Source organism: Amblyomma maculatum, chromosome 1 (assembly GCF_055883805.1).
Source record: "Amblyomma maculatum isolate TAMU_Amacu chromosome 1, ASM5588380v1, whole genome shotgun sequence".
In the NCBI taxonomy this organism is placed as follows: Eukaryota; Metazoa; Arthropoda; class Arachnida; order Ixodida; family Ixodidae; genus Amblyomma; species Amblyomma maculatum.
The window spans coordinates 79,993,730-80,014,662 of NC_139344.1; the positions used below are offsets into that span (position 1 = coordinate 79,993,730).

Genomic DNA, 20,933 nt, shown 5'->3' on the forward strand with positions numbered 1-20,933 from the left:
GACGCTGTGCTTAAGGCGCTACTTTCTGAGTGATTCCTTTCTCTCAACGGTAGGGTCCTCTAAGCAGAGTCACCTGGCGACAAATAGCGAACATATTGTTAAAACGAGTAAGAGCGAATATAAAGCCCGCCATTCCCGCCGCTTCTGTGGTGCAATGGATGGATACTACATATTTCAGCACTGAAAACATCAGTTCGAATCTTCCGAGAGAATTTTCGAAAATATTTCTTACAGGTCACAACATCCATATAAATTACTAATATCGTTCCTGGGGTGTGTTCACCTTTAGGTTGCATTATGTGATGTTTTTTATTCTTAATAGCCGGAAAACCAGCCGTGAACAGAGCCAGGAGGCGACGATATGGCAACGGTTACACTATGCAATTACCTTCACCATAATCATTTCCTGCCTTCAGCGAGAGTATGTTACCTTTAGGCGGCTGCGCTCAGAGACACCTCTCAGCAACAATCTCCGTTTAACTCACTGAGAGACAACCAGTGAGGAGAAGGAATTTGCGGGACCCTACCGTTGAGAGAACGGAATTACGCCTACTTTCTTGGCCACAGAGACACCGCTCTCATCTAAAGCGGGGCTTTGATAGTCTAGAAAAGGTAGAAAACTAAATACAGGGGTCGCCACCGCAGGACGATTTCGCGAGTAAAATCCATGCGTCGACATCGATTTCTGGGGGGCGAATCCCAGATGCTGTATCGTAATTCGCTTCGACGCGCTGACAGCCCGCCCTTTTCGGTAAGAACGTCTCAAGTGTGAATCGACTGAACAGAAAAGTTCTCACAAATAAACGTCAACGTAGCCGGTAATATTTTTTAACTGGAGACAATATTGTCCACAGTGGTCCTTTATTACGAAATCCTCCGCTCACTCTGCTTGCTGAATGGCGCGGCCACATCGAAAATGCGTCTTGGCATCCTGGCTTCGTCGCTCGCCTTGGGGCCAGACTGGCCGCTTTCGTGTCACGCGACCGAGCCGCGATTCCGGTTCTCAGTGTTCGGCCGCCGTCGCTTCATCGGTTTTTTTTTTTTGCGGCGGGAGAGGGGAGACAGCGAAATGGGCTTCTGACGAGTATCGGGGCTCTGTGGCCGGCGACACGGAAGACATAAATACTGCCTTGTGGAAGTCAAATTACGGTCGTCTTCGCAGAGCAGAGAGGAGCGTGCAAAATTTGTCGGGGTACTCGCTTAGCGATTTTGGCGCCACAGGGGCATGAGGTAGTCCCGCTACATAAACTGGAAGACGCCAGCAAGTCTTTAGTTTCTTTTCTTCCTTTCGTTACCCGACAAAACGACTGAAATGCTCAGTTGGCCCTACGTTGGGGTTCCGAAAATTGCCGCTTGCCTGCGGGACGACGCGTCTCCGAGGGAGCGAAAGAGGAACGACGCGCCGGCGATTTCAGAACAGAGCGCGTGCGGACTTGAACTGCAGTCGAAGAATCGTTCGAAGTAATCGAGGAAGCATTATGACATCCGCTATATACGCGTTGTTTCTAACGTGCTGCATTGGACGTTTGTTGTATTATTCGTGCCAGAAACTTCGCCTTTGTGTTTGCTCACAGACCAATGCACATTTTTAGGGTATCGAACTAACCCTTTTTTTTTTTAATTTAATTTCCACATTAAATATCTGAAAAAGACATTGGCGTTAGTTTATGCGTTTAATTTAGTATAATTTTTGTCGCGCGGAGGCATGTCAATCTTCTCTAGATTGCGCCAATCTCAGTTATATGCTAACGGATTCACTGCCCCCCCCCCCTCCCCTTTCCTCGCAGAGATTTTGCATCGAGATTTTTTCTCTTATATATAGACTTCTTGAATAAATAGGGAAGTACGCTAACTGCTGCCATTACAAGCGTGCAAGTCATCATCTCGTTCTGCAGTGATGATTGGCGGTGCATGAAGACATTCGACAGGAGCCTAAAAGGCAAAACTCTGGTGCGTGAGAGCTGCGCGTGGTTGCGCCATTCGCCCCAGTGGGGGACTGGTTGGTGGCCAGGTCCATCCGGTTCGTTGTTGCTAGAATCGTGCGACCCCGCGGTCGGAAGGAGAGGTACGTCGTGCAACGTCCGTCTCATCGCGGTCGATGTATCGGAGGACCGCGGAAAAGAACCAAGACGCCGAGCGTCGTCGGCCGGTGCGCGGGAAGGTGTTGCGATGTTCCGGCTGGCGTTCCCGGAGCACAAGGACACAACGCCGCGCTGACCCAATTAGTGCCGCCGCGAACCGGGCGCGCGCTGCGTAGAGCGAGGGGCTGCGGGAGCCGCCGACGGCTTCGAGGCCGCGAGGCGGCGATCGCCGTCGCTTCGACGGCTGCTCTCGCCTCGCGCACCATGCAACGCTGGAAGAGAACGAACAGCAAACCGCGTTGGTGCATGTTTCGTCCTTGTTCGACGACAGGCTTCGCAGTACACACATCGAAAGTTAAACCGGTTACAGCGTTTGTAGTTTCTCAGAGTCCCGTTTACGAGCATACCACTCGCAGAGTATATATCATTGGGAATCCTGGTATCAAGTTCCGCGAGCGCTTTTTTTTTTTCTTCTCTATCCTCGGGACCCCGTAGTGTTCAATCCGCCCTCCTCTTACCTACCACAATGATCATGACCGAACAAGCTGTCCCTTCAGGAGCGAATCCCGAACGGTGCGCTCTGAAAGGTAACGGTCCAATGGCCCGCGGTTCTGCGCGTTGGAACTCCCCGCTTCCATTGGTGGCGTCTCACACGTAGCTCGCGATGGCCTTGGGATTCGAATAGGCACGGCTCAATTGTTAGACCAGGCACGGGGCGAGAACCAGCCGGGGTTCGCACTCAAGACCGATCTGTGCGACTGACTTCGGCGTTCGGCCTTGGCTCGGCAGAACGCATTCAGCCAACTAGGTTGTTTGGATTCACACAGTGAACGCCGACTTTCTCATGCAGCAATACAGCGCTGACGTCTTGAGTCCCTATGGCGTCTCCCCCTTTCCTGCCTTTTTCTTCGCCTTCCCGGTCCAGGCGAATCGATAAAAGCGGGCGGTTCAATAGTCCTGGCAACGAGCTTGTGCGGTTGTAGTGGACGGACTCAAAAAAAAAAGAAAAGAAAACTGTCGGGACTGTTAAGATTCGAACGAAATGAAAGCTCTGTGAAGCTCTGTTAGTTTACGTTTTCGGATTGTGTTGTTCATGCAGCGACACGCCGCGAAAGCAATTTTCTTAACGAACCTATCGCTATAGTACTGTACCATCGCGTTATTTTTACGGTTGCCCCCAGTAGGTGCCTTATTCTGCTGATTGCGCTCAGTAAGCTTTCACGGTTTCGCGAGGCCTCGGCCGTTCCTCCAGCCCAAAGCCCTTTCCAAGCCCACCTAGCCAGACCGCTAGCCGCACCGGACTTTTCCTCGGGCTGGTCGCCGGAGCCACTTTTCCGATCTCGCCGACGAACGGCACCGGCCGGCCTGCACGGAGGACGCCCTTTGCGGCGGCGGTGCGGTCTTTGCTTCGGCACCCATTGTTCGGAGCATCTCCAGGAAGCAGCACACGGTGAAGCGCGCGCTCGAAAGCTGGCCGTACCAGCCGGGTCTGAGGCCATCCGTGACGCTTCGCGATTAGGAGGAGCGCCGCAACTGCGGACTCCTCTGTCCTTTCGGGGATGACTATGTTCGTGGCCCGGAGCTTCCACAAACTGTGGCTCCGGCCGCCTGCCCAACTTTCGCTGCGCCCTCAATCGTCTGCTGGCCCGGCAAAACTTGAGTGCATTTCACACAGCTTTAATTTAGCAAACCGTTACGGCTACGCGTGCCAATTTACGCGCAAGGTATACGCGCAGCGATGGTCTAGAACTTCTGGTCTGGTCGCAGGAACTTGGCTAGCTATTTTCCAAGCGGTTTCCGACGCAGTCGCCCATATAGACCGTCGCCCTGACTGGGACCGTGTTGTTTCGCGACTTAGCGCTATTGCGTTTTGAAAGGCGTGAGCGTTTTATTATTTTTTCCCCTCCTAATGTCTAAAGCGTCGGGGGCCTGTGTGGCGGAAATGAAAACATTCTCCGCGGCTTGTGCAAAGCGAGGGTGGAAGCGCAGCGTTTATTAAGGCGGCACAAGGGCCAGGGGAGCAGGCGGAAGACAGAAACAAGGTCTAGAGGACGAGATGGGGTGGCGGATGAGCGAAATGAACAAACTGGACCGGGAGCCCACCCGAGTAGCGCGGACGGAGTGAAAAGAGGAAGGGGGAAAGGAGGGGGTGACACAGCGACGCCAATGAAAGGGAGGAAGAGCGGGCCGTTGGTTATGTTCCGGGCGACGCAGGAAGGCGCCAATTAGCGCAAACAAGGACGGACGGCCATTCGGCTTGCCTCACCGCCTGCATTTTCTGCCCTTTTTTACATCCCCCCCCCTTCCCCGGTCATCTCCTCCTCCTCTTCCTTCTTCGTCGCACTGTGGTGTATCCTTATATACACAACTCAACATGACGAAATCGTTCAAACTTATTATTATTATTTTTTTGACAGCAAGAACGCGCGAAACGTGCGCAAAACCTCTACGAAAATAAAAACAAGAGCTGCGACTAGCGTACAGATACTTAGCGTTTAGCAGAGACTAGCCTTGTATATGTATACTGGGTGTATGAGTGAAGGTGAACCGGAGTTTATTTAAAGTAGTCTTCTTGAGCTATCTAGATGACCTCATCGGCGCTCGCAATACCAGTGTTGACTGACATCAGAAAAGAGATGTATCATGCTAACTAGTAAGTTCGTGTACTAAGTTCTAATAGTGATTGAAGTCGCTTCGCTGCCCGTCGAAGAGGCGCACTTTTTGAAAAGGGCTCTTGGTGGATGAAATTCGTTCAGCTGTCACAAGGCTTGCGAAGTTGTGATGCTTATTACTAAAAGCCGCGGCTACAAGCCTAGAATTGCATAGTTCATAAGTAAACTTAAAATTTACTTAACCAGCCCGCTAGCTATTTTTTGACCCCAGCCAGTACCAGTTACGCTCCCTTTGCGGTCGCTGCGGATGCTACAAGTACGAAGCGGCGACATGTGACACATAAGGCATGAGTCTCGATCGTGACGCTGGGCCCACTCTGGGGGTCTGTGGCCGAGAGCTCGTTGGCGGCGTCTCCGATGAGCGAGTGACAGATTAGCGTCCGGAGGCACGGGGTAGGCGAGAGCCATAACATTGGGAAGCGGAAATGGAGCGGACGCCTCCAGCCAATCCGAGCAGTTGGTACAAATGGAAGAAGCTAAGCAAGCCGGCGTCGTAGGCACCGTGAGAAAGCCGGAGAACGCGCAGGTCGGCCACCATTGGCCGCTCCGCCGTCTGGCGTCCTCCGAAGAAGCCAACCAGATCCACTCCGTAGCTTAGTGGGCCGGGCGCTCTTGAAGCAGGAAGGCGACGTGATCGAGTTGCTAATTTGTCCACAACGACATCCCCGGTCGATCCGCCCGACCAGCGTCGTTCTGCGTGCGACCAGCGCCTTTGTGTGCGCACTCTATCGGTCGTTCCATCTTGTCGCGTTGCGGAGTCGGCGCATATATCGCATGGCATTCGCCTCGCCGGTGGGAATTAAAACGAGTCTCCGACTAGGCTCGCCTTCACAGCTAGCTTCCCGACTGGCGAAGTTTGGCGGGTGAGGGCGCCCACTTTACCACAGTGGAACGCGAAATGATCGGATTCTCGTGGAAAGGCTGCGGGCAAGACAGGAAGGCTCGCGACGGCAGAGATTTCCACGTGTATACATCCCGATTCAAGCGGGAAAACTCGGTTTAGCCCAGAAGATCTGCGCTAACCAGCGCAAACGATGCTGCCGGCGCCTATTAGTCTTGTGTAAACGTCCTGTCTGCCCGTGCTGTTCCCGCGCAGAGATCAAGTAATAATAGTTATAATGTCGGGCGAGCGCAAGTTAACCTGCGACAGATGAGGACCCATGTCTTCTGGTTCTGTGTTTAGATTGCAGCCCATGGGTTGTGAAGCAACGGGGAAAATCTGTTCGCTGTACAAAGCGCTCACTCTGGGAGTGAGATACGCGAAAATAAATATATAGAAAAAGGGCTAGAGCGAGATTATCGAGGGGCGTTGTTTGCGAGGACGACTCAGCGTTGTAAGAAAGAGAGGAAAGAAATAACAATCTGAAATATGTCCGCTCTCGCGTTCGCTGCCAGATTCATTTGCTGGGCGTGACGATGGCCTGAGAGGGTCGTGATTTTCCCGGCAAGGACACACGTCCGGTGGACTCCCCGCAAGAACGCGGGGATATGCAAGTGCTATGACGTACGCGAAATGGCAGCTAGAGAAACGCTTCGCAAAAACAAACAAAACGACTAGTACGCCTGGTTCATGCGCTAGTTATCAGAATTTGGCCAAGTAGCGTGTGATCATTCATTAATTTGTTCTTCACAGCATGATGCACACACAGTGAAAGAAGAACAAAAGAAAACGTTCTTTTACGACGAAAGAAAAAAAAAAAAAACCCCGGTTCTTTTGGCACTCACGGCAAAAAAGCAACACAGTTCAGAACAAAACAAAACTTAAAGACATTTTTACGAATGACATGGCTAAAACTCTTGATACGTTTGAGTTATCTGTGTTGAGTTATCCCGTTCGATGTATAAAGACGCGTTGATGGAGCAGTGGGGGCTATTCACTTGTTCTCTTTCAGTTTGTGCTTTCATATTTCGCACATATTTATTAGCATGCAGTCGTGAGCTACACAGCTATTTTAAAGACCGTCCGACATAAGCCGCGTTTACATGAACTCGCTGGGTCCTCATTTAGAGGGAAGGTGCAGTGACACAGGAATAGAGTAGAAGGACTAGTCACGAATTTTCTTCTCAAAACTCGCTCTTTCCCTCGAATGATGAACTCGACCGGCATCCTGTCGAGTTCATGCGTACAAGTCCCGCTTTAACAACGAAGCCGTTGCCTAGCAGTAACATGCCTCAGTCATCGTCCAATGGCCTTTGAAAGATTGATTTCCATCCCCCCTCATCTAAAAGGTAGAAGGCCGAGTAGACAGCTCCTGCCATGTCACGTGATCTCGTGACGTCGCACAAGCCGCCGACCAATCAGAGCTCGGTCATGTAAACTACCACCTACCATACCCGTGATTTTTCGCCCAAAACGCCGAATTTTCTGCGGAACGGGTCCTTTAAAGCTACGCTTTAAATGATCGCTCTCTGTGCAGTTGTTGAGGAGCACATCTCCAGCGCTGAGACAACCAAATGAGGACGCTGTTATGTCTGCCTGCGGGGCAGATGCCGTATAACGAGGAAGGCTCGGAAACTGGAGCAAGTTGGCTCTTCTCATGAGCAGCCCTTTTTCCTCGGCCGCACGGAGCCGTCTCATTAGCAGCGGCGGGAAGCTATCGGCGCCGATCGTCGCCGCCACCGGTGGGAACGGCCGCCGATGCGCTCCCCGGTGCTGGCCATTTGCATGCGGTCCGCGAGGTCGTTCCGCTCTCCGGCTACCGCGGGCGCCGGGCCCCGCGGCTCCCTGCCGTCGAGAAGGGCGGCCTCGCTGAGTCTCTCCCTGCTGTGGATGCGCATCGAGCGGGGGCGAGTCGGCTTAGCGCGACGCACCTCGCAAACTACGCGTGTTCTCGTTAAGTGCAGTGGTGGAGCAGGGATCAGTTTGTACCGGATATACTACGTTGCTGTGCTTTTTGGCATTCAGAGGAGGTTTCATGGTTTGCTTCAAAACATAGGTGCAGCACTTAATGCCCGAGCGCTCGCTCTTTCCTCAGCTGAACGGGTCTGGCCAGAGCTGACTAGAATTGGCGCCGTGGCGTCATGTGTAGCTCTTTTCCTGTGCATCTTCAACCAAATAGGGTGAGAACAAAAAAGCGCGCGCCAGATATTCTTGATAAGTTGCTTACGCCACCGGCATCCGCTGAAAACTCGTTACGGCGTCGTGACTCGTGAAAACTCTGCGCGTGCAATAAGGCACGGCTATGCGCCTCACACTTCCGGACTGGCGGGTTACTTTCTTCCGGTCACGTGACGGCCCCTCCGAAAGGCGCCGCCGACCGCAAGCGCGTCGTGTGGTAATCGGCCGGCGCGCGCTCGTGAGCGTCCGGACGACGGTGCTCCGCGGTTCACCGGGGTGGGTCACGAACCGGATTCGGTGCGGCCCCCGCGAGACGAGCTAGCCGGCCGAGGAGGGGCCACGCACCGCACGCGAAATTATACGGCCAGCGACAGGAGTGTAGCAACGGGGGTCACGTGGCCCGGCCGATGGACGGCATTCCGGGAAAGGAGGCGGCCGGCGGAGCCCTCTGCCGATCGGCGGCGACAACGCAAGGCCGAGAAAGTGAACGTGCGGTCATCTTTCGGAGATGCCTGGTCACTCATTTGGCCACCGCCGCCGCTCGCGGTGCGATGACTGCAGCTGCCTACATTCCCCGAGTGACAAGCACTGCCCAAGCAAAAACCTCAAGAAGACTGCATTAGCTGCGATAACGGAGAGCCAAGAACATGGTCGAGTAAAAACGCAGTTTTCTGTATTCATTTTATAGTGTATGATGCAAACCTTCGACTGCGATTATCGTTGAAAAGTGCTCAATGATAGGTGTGATTTGTTCCACATGATTATAAAGCTATTTGCTGAGTATAATTACAGGGGGGGGGGGGGGGGGGTTACGCAGAGTCGGGCATTGTTGCCTTAATGTCTGCCCTGCAACCGTTGGTGCCTATGTGCATTAGCGTAACCTTATTTTTATGTCATTTAGAATGACTGCACGTGCTTTTGTGTTCGTAAGATGCCGGAGTTATCCCCCCCCCCCCCCCCCCCCCGATTGAAGTTAACTTACATATTTGACATACTCGTGCTTGGTACGGCGTTGGGAACGCCACCATCTTGAAAATTTGATGCGCGGAACGTATGTAGATTGGTTAGACGCCTACCAACACACACGAGATTTACCGACACACGGAGCGTTAACGCCGTTCACATCAATCGCCGGCTGCCAGAGTATATCTCGTGTGGCCTGTTGTTACACCGTGCGTTTTTTGTCCTCACGCAGCCGCCGCTTCTCTACGTTGTTTCAAAGGTATGACTACAACGAAGCAGTAAAAATAGCGCCAGTATCATTTTTCTACTTGCCATTTGCTCGGCGCAAATGAAGTAATGGGATCAAAGCACTACCATTTTGCGACAGATAGAAGTGCACTCATAAGAAAACAATTGCGGTTGACATTGTTTACTTAAAATGATGTTCCGCTGTATACAAGAGGTCGACGAAGCGCAGTTTGCCTTGCCCTTGCTGGGTAACTGCGAACAGAAATCGCATAATACGCTTCCAGGGACTTCATGCGGAAAAGTACGCCGAGAGTGAAGCATAAAAGAACAATGTCGGGAAATCTATATATTAGGGCTAATGTCAGTCTTGAGAAGAATGAGAACATTCAAGATGCTTCCACTACTGCAGCTTGGAGAACCCCCTGGCCTTTAGAGACCTCTCAAAGGCGGAAGAGCGACTCCTACTCCCCATTTACACCAATACTCTACTGTGCCCGGCAGCCCTAAAACACTTCGATTCCTCCTTCTCGGGCAGCTACCCGCACTGTGCGAAGTCCTCGGACATCTACCACATGGTTTCGGCCTGCCGATCCAACCCTACAATCCCCCCAAACCCAAACCCTACCCGGGAAGACTGGGAGGCGACCCTGCTCGACTGCTCAGACTTACAGGCCCAAAAGGCCTTGGTCGAGCGAGCCCGGGCAGAGGCTGACGCCACTCGGATCCCGCACTTAAGGACTCCACCTAGTGTTTCTGCCGACTGGCCCTGTAAGGTTCGACCAAAGCATATATATACAATGTACAATAAATGTTTTTCACCACCACCGATAGCCCGTATAGTATACCATTGTGTAACCTAGTGTAACCTGATCGCTTATGAGGCCTGTTCGGAGAGCGCGGACACGCGGTTCGCGCCGGCGCCCGTCCGTGCTTCGCGGCCAGCCAGTCGCGCGGGATCTGCCGGCGACCTCTCTATCTGGCGCCGAAGACAGATGCATCGGCGGCATTCCAGCGGAGCCGCACGGACCGGTTGGCGAAGCGCTCCTGCTGGCCGCCGAGCGGTCTCTGCATGGCGATCACGCGCGCCCTGGGCCGGGATGGACGCCGGTCGTCTCCCCCGGCGGGTTTCTTCTCTCGAGAGCCAGCCTGTTTTTGCGCCAGCCTGGGAGAGCGCGCTTATCGCCGCGGCGTTTCGTGGCTGCAGCAGCAGTCGCGCCCTTCGGCGGCCGGGGTGCCGCTGCTAGCGTGAGCCGCATCCCAATCGAGGCGGCGGCGACGCCTATTTGGGGCGCGCGCGGATTATTTCGCACGCGGTACTGGGATCGCTGTCCTCGCGGCGGCCCGCTGTTTCTCCGATCGGCCGTCTTCCGCCGTCGCTTTGTCCTCTTGCTCGCGTTCCGCGCGCAGCCAAATCGCCCCTAGCTTCGGCGAAGGGCGTGCTGCTGCAATATGCCTCGCTTTGGAGCCCTTCCGATGGGCGGGTACATGAGCAAAACGCAAGCGTTGACGAACAACGACCTCTCGGAGAGCGGATTTGATGCGATCCTCTGCCGAGGACAACAAAACAAACAGCCGCGTCTTGGTCGCGTGCGAAGCGGCACTTGTGCTTTCCGCCTTCGGAGGCCGAGCGCGCGGCTGGGGTCATGCGCGCGAGCTCGCGCATGGGAAACAATGAGTGGCTGCCGTAGTCGGAATCGGGTCGTTACATCGGGGGCCGGCCAAATGGTCCCCGCTGCTCGCTGATCCCGCGGGCGCCGTCGCGGCCGCTCCGGTCGATCGTCATGTTAGGCGCGGTCCCAGGCGGGCCTAATGCGTCCCTGTGGCTGCCCACGGAGGATTCCAGGACAATGGGGCTAAAAGAAACCGGCAGCTCAGCGCTGCGTCGCCCCTTCAGCCTCCCTGGGAAGTCGCTTTGTTTGCGGAACCGCCGAGGCGGCTGCGCGGTCATTTTGCGAAGGAACGACCGCCAGTTGCATTAAGCCGACCGCGGCACACGCGCATTGTGGGTTCAACGTCTTCGATCTGAGGACCGACGAGTATCTCCGGCCGCAACCGGATTCCGCCCAGCGTTGGATTTTCAGCGCAGCAGGAGGGTGGCCGCCAGGGACAAGGATTGGAGGCCCAGGCGACGTGGAATATAGTCGCGTCGCGGCCAGACATACGGACGCGTACCTCCTGCATTGCACGTCGCTTGAAACGTTTCGCCACATGCGCGCGGAATCGTCCCGAGAGCGAATTGGCACGCTCGGCCTCCGAGAGCGGAAACACCGCCCCTAATTTCGCGCAGCAGTGCCGCGTGCCAGAGCGCGCGTTTCTCGTGCTCTGGCGCCGCTAGCTGGCTCGCCATGCGAGGTCGGCCGGCCCACTCTCGGGGCACGCCTATGGCATCGTGCTGCTCTTGACCGCGGTGCGTGCTGCCGCCGCCACCGCGGGCCAACATATAGCTATGCAGGGCTTCTGCGGAGGCGAGGGCCGCCAACAGCTCGAAAGGCGCTCGACCAACGTTAAGAGTTCATTCCAAGTCGGCTGATGGCAGTCTGTATGATTGTGGATGCAGGGTGAGACCCTTGTATTTTGCACCATGGTGAGGGTCATTTTCGACCGAAGAACGCTGACTGTACACGCCGTGTTGCTGGCGTCTCGTCTGCAGTTTATGAATAAGGTGCAATTGCAGAGTTCTTGAGCACAGAAAGAAAAAAAGAGCAAGGAAGAATTGTGCGTGGTTAGTCCGCTGCTTTATTTTTACAAGAATCACGCGCACGGGGAGCTCAAAAAAAACGAGGGCGTAAAATACTCCCGATAGGCCCGGAGTAAGGCGTTCCGCAACGAGGATTGTGGTTGGCGGTTTATGCGATATGCTTTCGTTCCGAAGCGACATATAAGTATATGAAGGACGTCGCAGTGGTGGGCTTTGGATATTTCCGACCTCCTGAGTAACGTGCACAGACATAGCACGCAGGCGCTTTGCGTTTCTCCTCCATCGCGAACTCAGGTCTCCCGGCTCTGTGGTCGAGCGCCTTAATCACTGAGCCACATCGGCGGAGCTCGACGATGATTGCGTATTCTGCGTGTAGAAGTATAGCGCTTGAGCCGTCCTTAAGCGGCACTGTTCCCTGCCGCTTGCAAGATGTATTAGTGTCGGAGCATCCGGATATTGTGCAGCGGATACAGAAGCACTTGTATTTCATGCTTTGTGGTGCTATAATAACGCGCATGAGGGAGGAAAACGTTGCAGATCTGCAGCAGAGAAGCCTTTGTTGCACCTAGCGATGCCGCATCCGTACCGCAGCATACCATTTCGACCGCGCCTGTGGCAAGTACGAGCCGGAGCTGAAAGCACCTATCGAGTTGGGCGGGGTCGTGCCTTGCGTGCGCCCTCGGAGATACCGATCGGAAACCGATCGCGCGAGAGTCCGTTCACGACGAGCGCACCTGGGATGCGCCTCGGGGCTTCAGGCATGCTTTAGGTCTAGCATCATCTCTGGTCTTGACGTGGGCAGCAGCGTGCGCAAAGCGAGCGATCATGGTAGCGAGGGGCCGACCTCCCTCTCGCCGCCCAGTGGCCAGAAGGCAGCGCCCGCCCCGAGGCCTGTCATTAGCTTCGCCCGCAGCGGCCTCCCGGTCTTGTTCATTTGCCGCGGGGATACTGGCATCTTTACGGCTCCCGGTTAGTTAGCCTGCGGGCACTTAGAGCTGCTGGAATGTGCCTTCTCCGGGCCCTGCCCCATGCGGCCCGGGTATGCCAGCCTCCCTTCGGCCGTTCTCCCTCGCTGACCTATACCGCTCCTGCCGGGGATGAGTGCTCACTAGAGCGCAGCAGCGGAAAGATGGCGCTGGACGGCTTTTGATGCCTCTCGGCGCGGCAAAATTACGCTACCTGATCGGTGCCGCACGATTCGCGCGCCGGCCGATTCGGTGCTCTCCCTGCGCTGATGGTTAGATAAGCTGCAACCTGTATACAGCGTGTCTCCTTCCATTTACATTGTTCCCTAGTTGCCCGCTCCGCTTGGTAGCTGGCATCGCCTTTTCCCTCCGCGACGTCAGGGCGCACACAGGACGGCTAGGGAGAGCGTAGGCACCCTACCTTGTCTGCGCTCGACTGCTGTCGACTTCGACCTGTTCCTGCGCACGTTGCAGAGGAGGGCAGTGCATCATTACACTTGACAGAATTGCATGCGCTCTTCGGCGACACTTGGGTTGTGGCAGACCCATCGCCAGCGCCCCTTTGTGCGATGCCGGCTTAAGAGCGCCGATTGTTTGGGGCCCGCAAATGGCATTTTGACTGCCGTTCCCCCTCACCCTCCCACGCGCGCTCGTCAGAATTCTGCTCACTTTCTTTCTACCCCGCGCACGGGCAAAAAAAGAAAGCAGAGAAAGGAGAGAAAAAAAGCGTTGCCTTTAAAAAGGAAGCGCTCACCTCTGCCCGCCTTCCTGATAGTCTCTTGTCGCCATCCTCCCATCTACGGCTCGTTGCTTGCTAAAATTTCGGCTCCAGCTTTGAAATTCATCGGTAGTGTTGCTGAAAGTTCAAGGATGCTCTTTGCCTACCGGCTATTTGGGCTGCGCCATCTCTTTGTTTGGGCAACCCCAGTCGTGCATTTCGTTGCTCAAGGCTGCGTTTTTCGAAGCTACTTAGCACCTCCTGGGATGATCCTCGAGGGCGTTTTTTCGCTATCAACAAGGCAGGAAAAGCCCATCGCTGCGGATTGCGCGCTTTGGCCGCCAGGGCGTAAAACTTCTCACGGTTCTTGTGCGCTTCTTGCGGAACGTTCTGCGCGCGGTTCTTGACTCCTCCGCTGCTGTTCTCACAGTTGGCGAGCCTAGACTTTTGTTTGGGGCAACTTGTTTTTGTCCGTTGTCTGCTTTCGTCTATTGCCGCCTATACGTGCACTGAAAAAACGCCGAACGCGCAGCTGTCTCACGCAGAAGGTCGGCTGCGAAATGTCAGCCCCTGCGTAGCTTTTGTCGTCAGTGTGAACGCCGAAACAGGCCTCGGTCATTGCGGTCACAAAGAGGTCAGACTACGTGAAACAAGGGTCTGTGGCCGGTTACAAACGTTGACGTATGAAGCTTGAGTGACGTAGACGCGTTGAGCGGCGGCTCCAGCTGTATTCCTTTGTGTCCACACCATGTTGCGTCCTTTTGGTACTGTCATCGCCTCGTTGGCCCAGGCCAAGCTGTGACCAAAGACTTCGGGCTCGACCCAGGCTGATAGGTGCTGCGCGATATGAAAGGACGACTCTTCGCGCCACTTGGCGCTGCCTTTCGGGCGGAGAAATAATAACCTGGACAAGAAAAGCTGCGGCTCGCAGGGCGCGCGTGCGCACTAAATTGGCGCTGAAAAATTGCGGCCACAGCGGTGTCCGCCTGCGAAATTGCAACGGCGCGATGCACGCAACATCCACGCGGGCAGTAATGGGGATCCGAACTGTGGACGCCGGAACAAAGAAAAGGAACGACGCGAGAATTCCGTCAGGGCTGACAGATGGCGCTGAAGAAAGGAGGAATCTTTTCGCAGACGAGGGGCTTCGCTTTTATTATGCGCGCCCCTCGAGATGAGGCCGAGAGGAGCGCGCGGCAAGCAAAAAAGCGGCGAGAGGGGATGAGCAAAATGAAAAGGGACGCGGCCATCTCTGGGCGCGCCTTGCCAGACGAAGGCAGGCCGGAATAAACGGTGCCACTGTGGAGGCAATCGAACGAGCAAGCAGCGCCGCCGTGGATTCGTCGACCTCGGCGAGCGGCAAACATGCCGGGATGGGCGTCGCTCCTCTTCTGCGGCGAAGAACCCGTCCGACCGGTAGACCACACTTGCCTTGCGCACGCCCTGGGCAGCCATAACTCGGGTCTGTCCTGCGCGTCGGCGCCGAGGGAGCATCGCGAAATCTCCGGCCGCTCGCTATCCAACTGCGCTTGAACGCGGCCGCACTCGTGGCGAGCGGCTCAGAAATAAACCGGTCCCCGCGCTTGTGCGATTTGCGTGCGTGGGGACACTGTCGTCGTTGATGCCAAGGGAAGGACTCTTGGGAGTGAGCCATCAGCTCGAGTGGTGCAGTGCATTCGCCCAGTACAACCCCCGTGGGTCGGGTAGTGCACGGCCGCGCCCCGGCAGGTCCAGCGGCACGGGTGGGGCATGCGTGCAGGCCCGCGCACGCCCAGCGGGCGCGGCAACCGGGCTCGGGTACTCTTTAACGACCGCCATTCGTCTGCCGCTCGCGCAATTCGCGGCCCGCACGCCAGGAGGCCTTCTCGGCGGCCCCCTTTGCAAAATCGTCTACCTGACGGACCGGCAGCGTTGTCTGCCCTGGAGCGTTTTGGCCCTGCCGTTAAGCCAGCTTGTGGCTACCCTCGAGAAACCAGCTGCCACCACGCTGGCGGTTGATCAGCATCGCAAGCTCGCTTGAAAGCAGCCTCCATTGTGACGCTGCCGATACTGCCGGGGTCAAGAACGGAGGAGGTCGCGGATGGCGTTGCATGGGCGCAATCCTGGATGCCGATGGCCGGCAAGGACGACTGGCCGCTTCTTCGTCGTCTTCAAGGCTGGGAGCCTGGTCGTACGGCCCGGGTGTCTAGTCGCATCTCGGCCGAGGACGCGCTGCGCGTGAGAGAATCGGCGGACGCTCAAGGCAGGTCACGAGGGCACATTGCGACCAGGTGACCATACGTCACGCGAGCTCGCATCCGGGCCTCGCGCGATGGAAGATTATTCCGTGGGAACCGCATCGGCTTGACATGTAGATGAGAGGGTAGCAAGGATCGTCGATGCATATTACTGAAGACGAGAATGGGAGCTTTGTGTGCACACTGGCGCCACAACGAAGCAACAGAAATAGTGAACAAAGCTCCAGGCAGTCTTCTCCACAGGAATGCATGGTCTGATTTTACAGCAGCGCAGAATGACTGCTCGCACGTGCGTTGCCGCAGGCCATGGCTGACCCGCGGCTGTTTCACGGCAAGTCTTACGCACAAGAGAGAAACTATCGGCTCCCAGCTTTAGGTTTCCACCCGCAGTCTGTTGCCTTTCTCTCAACGTCGTTATTTCAAAAGTACGCAGCCTGCTCATTAGCATCAACGCTGTAAATTTCGCGTTTGTGTTCTAGATCGTGTTAGTGGCTGATCGGATGGAAAGAAGCACGCACGAAATTGTCGCCCTTTGCTTTCGGAGTTACCGCAAAGAACCAGTTCTCGTGAAATGTATTGTGTAAAGACCAGGCAATAAAGAAAAAAAAAAGCCAGTCTGAGAAGGAAGGTTTACGAAAGTTAAGCGCACGTGACGCCGCCGATAAACAGGGTACTTGATGGCTGTGTCAAACATCGGGGTCCACCGCGTGCGCAGGCTTTCTGGGCCATCGCTAGAGGGGCAAATAATGGGCGAAGTCGTTGGCAGCGCCGTTCTCCGGTGCTCCGGGTCGGTTTTGTTGCTCGTCTCCTTGTCGGCACAAAGTATGGGTCGTAAGTGCAAAAAATAAAAAATAATAAAAAAAAAAAACCCTCTTCCTCTTGGGAGAAGGGCCACCGCTTCTCTCGACGGTCCGGGGTCGCCGTGCAGCCGGGGAACAAAGGCTGTCTTTCTGGCCTGGACGCTCCCCTTGGCCCGCGGGAGGAGGGAGATAAGGAAGCGCGGCTTCCCAACCGTCGGGGTACTGTGCCCAGATTGCTTTCTTGGTCCCTGCTCGGAGGCGCGGACCCTGCGGGAAGCCGGTTCTTTGCTGCCGACGCCAATCTAATACCCATTCATGAGCTCCGAAGTTTACAAATTGCACACAGCCGATGGCTGCTCGCAGTTGGTCCGCTATTCTGCGCGGACAGGTTGACACGGTCTTGAGACAGAGCCGCAACATCGTCTAGCATAAAGTATTGTCCCGTGGCGACGCCTTTTCACCGGACTGTCGTTAGCCTGCCAAGATGCTAAGGACCTGTCTCATGAACGCTACTGGCAGGCGAAAGCACCGTCTGAACAGCCCATGCTTAGGACTTGAGTTTCTAGTAATTCGTTTCTGCCGTGCCTAGCGGAGGTTTGACGTACGCAGAGATGGGTATATTTTCAGTGTATGCGAAGGTCACAACCCATGCGTCACTTCGAGGCGTTAAACCCCACAGTTCGGAGTCCTCTCATGTCAAGCGCTATTTTTATTTCCACTGTGGTACATCTAGCCGAGCGTCACAGCGCGTAACTGCGTCTGTTCCGTGAAATCTCGCGGGAAAGATATTCCCCCATGTGCACACCAAATCTATTTTAAGTGTTTCGAAATGTGGATTGCCGTCTCGTTTTGGCTGATACGTTTTTGTGGACTCGAAACATTGAGGAGCCACTCCCACTCTGGAAACATGGCGCGAGTCAGAAAGCATGTAGTTGTCGCAGAATCGCCCTTTCCTTCCAGTCTAGTAGAAATCCGCATTTAGTGACCGTGCTTATACATTTTCGCTGCGTCTTGTTTACTCGTCTTCGGATACATTTTTCAGTAACCGGGATTGTATCATTTAACTTTTTGCAAACACCTCGAAGGAAAGTTTCGGCCGGTGCGTATATTTAGCGAATGGTCCGATCTGAAGAAGAGAAATCAGCGCTGCATAGTCGAAACATCCACCGGGAAAATGAAGGCTTTGCATTGGCACCAATTAGGCTAACATTTTTGCGCCTCGGTGCGCGTTTGTGGTGTTTTCTTTCGTGGAATTTGACACCACCTTAAGTAAACGATAAATACCCTGCTCAGTGGCGCGCCTTGTCCACTGCCGTCCATGCGCCATTCAAGTTCACCGTAATCACCGCACTCGCTTTCTTAGGTTCCGGCGGCGACGTCCTTTCAGCTATCTTTCGCGTCCTTCTATCTATGGTTACCGGCTACGCACCTCTGTTAGGAGCGGCACCTTTGTCTCCTGTCTCAGTGTCGCCTTCGCCGGGAATCCAGCGAGCCCACGTGTGCAGACCGTGGCGACAACTTGCGACGTGACAGCCGCCGAGACACGCTCAGACGTGAATTAGGCCCGTTTCCGAAAACAGAATTCAATCAACAGCCCTCAAACAAAACAAAGAATCAAGGTTGCCGCCTCGGAGAAGTGATGTTCGCTGCACACCTGCTCCGCGCACACTTGACAGGAAAGCGACAGCAAGAGGGTCTATTCGAGCGCGACGAAACGCGATGGATATCTCGTAGGGAGAGTGTAGTGGAATCCTTTAGCAGAGAGTGGCGATCATGGTATAGTTGTTGCGTCACGACTTGTAGGAAGAACTGATGTCAGAACACGCATCTGTACGCAGTTATTTGCGCTTGTATACTAGCTGCTGGGACAAAAGACGAAAGCGTTCGATCGTATGACCGTCTCATACCTGTTCTCGTAGTGTATGACATAATTTTAACCGAGCCCCCTCTTTTATTTTTATTATTTTGTATTTCCCAAATAAAATGCACGTTTGCAAAAACTGGTGGGGCAGCAGCAGAGGCTAGAGAGGCATGGCCGATATACCTAATGACCTTAGATATTGTTCTCATTTTTATTCGTAAACCGTATTCGTAGACACACACACACACACACACACACACACACACACACACACACACACACACACACACACACACACACACACACACACACACACACACACACACACACACACACACACACACACACACACACACACACACACGCACGCACACACACACACACACACAGAGAGAGAGAGAGAGAGAGAGAGAGAGAGAGAGAGAGAGAGAGAGAGAGAGAGAGAGAGAGAGAGAGAGAGAGAGAGGCTGCAAGTATCTTCGCGCAGCATTAAGGGCTGGGTTCGTGGCCGAAGCCTTGTCAAAGCCTGGGTTGTCTAAGCTACATACTGCAGCCACGAGACACTCGAATCTATAAGGGCTGCATGTATACGAAGCAAGCTGCCATCTTTTATTCTCGTCAGCGGTCGTCAGAACATCGCAGTGAGTGTTAATATCAACCATTAAATATATTTTTCTAAAACCCGAGAAAGAGGAAAATAATATCTTCCCTTTGTATAAAATGATTTGCGAACAGGCCACCAACCGCTTTCCCTCTGTTTATTTCCCTTTTCACCTATGCTCGAATCAGTAGAGCCCCCCTCCGATGGTGCCAGACTTTGAGCACTGACAGCAGCCGCCGGCAAATTTATACATCGGCCTGTGTTTCTTCAATTACCAGATTCTTGCAAAATTTTTCTGACCCCACAAATTCTCTCTCATTCGATAATTCGATTGCCGCCTTTCGGACATCAGCGAAGCCCTGAAGCTCGGTGATTTGTATCAGACAGCGAATATGAGTCGCTGATACTGCAGTGCGGCGACTAGCACGTCAGATCTGCTAGTTAAGCGTTTTTACTGTGTTTCTGTGCGGCATGCGCCCTCTGCCTTTCTGCGAGCTGTGTGGAGGTGAAAGGGAACCGGAAAGACTCCGACGGCATGGCGGTCGTCCGCAGTCGTCAGCGGCGGAGACCATGATGCGATAACGCTCTCTTAAAACGTGCACAGAGCTCGCATTGCCTTACATGAATGCCCGAACGCGTGATCCACAATGACTTGCCATCTTGCCACTCGGCCAGTGGCGAGGTGCGTGGCTCTCGGGCAGCTGCGCACGTCGTCTGTGAGCATAGTGACGGATAGTCGGAATACTCCGGCGTGTAGAAAATGTCCGCTCTTGTTGCCGCATCCACCAATGATTCTTCCATCGCATGGAGAGTTGCTTTTCCTTTCTTTTGGGGGGAACACCCAAAATCAGACCCCCATACTGTGGTTGCAACCCTGCGGCGTGACGGACTCCGGTCGTAACTGATTGCTGGATTCTTGGACACATTAACGCGGCCTGGCCAAGTTTGTTCATCTCAATATTCGATGTTCGAACAGCGGTTGACCGGTGGAGCGATATGAAATGCGATGCCGATGCGAGGGAGTCGCGGCCTTTGGGCAGCATTTCTCGCGTGTGCCGGCCCAATGGCAGCTGCGAAGCCTTCGCAGAACGCGCTCGCATGGCGGCGGATCAGCCCACGCACCAGACCATTCGCCGAGCGAGAGAAGCACGCTCGATTGACCGTCTTGCAATCCGCCGCGGCTACCGTCTACCGCGCGCCAGCACGTAACAAGCGTTCGGTCGCCGGTCGATATAATCCCCTGGCGGATATCCATTTATTTCGGGGCTGGCCGAGGATTCCTGGCGGGATTAGGCAAGCGGGAGCCCCCCCCCCCCCCCCCCCCCCCCCCCCCCCCCCCCCCCGCGAGGAGAATGGATGCGAAATCCCCAACGCGCGACGCCAGACGCGGCGCCGCCCATTCTTCTTCCTCTCGGAGCGGCTGAGGCCCCCGTCCCGGCCGATTTAACGCCCGCTCGGTCAGCGAAACGAACGCCTTCGCCGCCTCTTCTCCGACGACGTGCATGCTGATCGCTTGGAGCAGCCAGACCCCTTGGCCGCCAGACAGACGCTGATTAGTCAGTTGGCTTCTGCACGGGCCCGTACTGCCGAGTGCGTGCATCCGGCTTTCTTCTAGCTGCTGCACTTCAACGCGGTGCATGAGCGCCAGATGGAAAGCAAAGCTTTTTTACTTGCCTTTGCGAGACTAGCCACCAAGTCCAAGATAGTTCACGCGCCCCGAGACTATCCGGAAGGGGAGACAAGGAGTGCTCTCTGTTCGAGTCAATTACTGATGGAGCTTGAGAGGCACGCAAACAAAATAAAGAAAAGAATGTATAATATCTGTGTCCGCGAATGTAGCTTCTGGCTCTTGCGCGACGTCGTTTCTAGTGACATTCGCTTCCTTTGTGCGTGCATGCATTCACAGTAGAGACTTTTAGTTTAGCGCTACCGCTTACCGCTACCGCTAGCGCGCGACTGTCAGTACGCATGCGCAGATCACCCCGATGGCGACAGATGGCGCCACGTTCCTGTCAAATTTCGGCGGACGCCGCACGCGGGAACCAATCAGC

General features: G+C 54.8%; 1 protein-coding gene across 1 annotated transcript in view; it reads left to right on the forward strand.

The window, feature by feature from the left end:
- N (neurogenic locus Notch protein) overlaps nt 1-20,933 on the forward strand; it is a 75,387-nt gene that overhangs the window by 28,230 nt on the left and 26,224 nt on the right. The window lies entirely within an intron of this gene.